This window comes from Egretta garzetta, unplaced genomic scaffold (genome assembly GCF_000687185.1).
Source record: "Egretta garzetta isolate BGI_Z169 unplaced genomic scaffold, ASM68718v1 scaffold787, whole genome shotgun sequence".
Classification (NCBI taxonomy): domain Eukaryota; kingdom Metazoa; phylum Chordata; class Aves; order Pelecaniformes; family Ardeidae; genus Egretta; species Egretta garzetta.
The window spans coordinates 846,980-848,307 of NW_009260266.1; positions in this window are offsets into that span (position 1 = coordinate 846,980).

The following is a 1,328-nucleotide window of genomic DNA, read 5'->3' on the forward strand; positions in this document are numbered from 1 at the left end:
AGGACACAGGGAACAAACATAGGCCTGAAAATATTTAAGGTAGGAATGAGACGGTACGAGAGAGGCAGAAGCCGGGCAGCCCGACGTGGCCTCGGGCCTGCAGCAATGGCGTCTCGGTGGCCTCGGTGCCCAGGGACACTGCAGGGTGCCAGGGCCCTGCCCCGCCGACAGCCTGGACTCGGCCGAGTCTTGGCCACCAGTGCGGGGTTGTGGCTGGCCTCTGCCAGGGGAAACTGCAGCTGGATTCTCCAGTGAGCAGACAGGCCAGCAGCAAAACCCCCGAAATTCCCATGCTGGCAACGCGTGCTCCCCAGTGGTGGCCAGCAGCCAGCGTAGGAACGCGCCCAGAGGCTGGGCCTGCCCTGTTCTGGTGGTGGTTCGGTTTGACTCGGTGGTTTTTACAAGTTTGGGCTGAAGCCCCTGGTATTGCCTGGGCTTCATTAAAATCTGCACACAGACAAAATACTAAATGTGTGAAAATACATTTCAAATTGGTTAAAACCTGGACCTGGTCCTACTGCTGTTAAAATCGGTGAAGTTGGGTTGTGCTCTTGCAGAGGAAAAAAATTCCACCCTTTATTCTTTACCAAACTGAGCGCTCAGAGGGCAGTTATAGCTTATAGGGTAATAGTTACCAGCGCCCGTGGGGTAATTAAAGCAGTCTCGAAACCCACAGTGTTTTATTGCATAGATGCGAAACTACGGAAGCCTTTTATCCAACGGCCTGCTAATCTGCATAGAAACATTTCTTCTCTGGGTTTCATCTCTTCGGGGAACACTCGGTGGAACACTCGGTGGAACAGGCGTGGGACCGACCGCCTGAACGGCCGTGGAAGTGACCCGGTGCGTGCCCCGCGTGGGGTGCACTTGGGAGCATCTGAGTGAAGGAGATCCCAATGCAGCTGATTCTCCTGCTTTGTAACCGTGCCCTGGAAAATGAATGGCTCTTCGTTGATTTAAATTCTTGAATTTAATGGATTCAAATTTAAGAATGAATTTTGAAATTTTACAATTTAAAATGGATTTAAATGTCTTTGATTTAAAATATTCAGAACACATCGTATTTTTACGTCTTTGGCAAATGCCAGCCGGCAAGGCCCCCCTACCGGCTCAGGGGAAGGGGCAGCCCCGCGTTGGCGATAACTGGCCACTCGCACCGCCCGCCAAATCGCCATCCAGGGGTTCCCCATCGCCCGCTCCCATGGCCGCCGGCGCCCGGAAACTCCCGAAGGGCCTCGGCCGTTTCCGTCGGCCCGGGCAGTGGCGCATGCGCGGTGTGCCGCCCTGCCAAGCGCCCCCTCCCCCCGCCAAGTCTCGCGAGAGGTGGA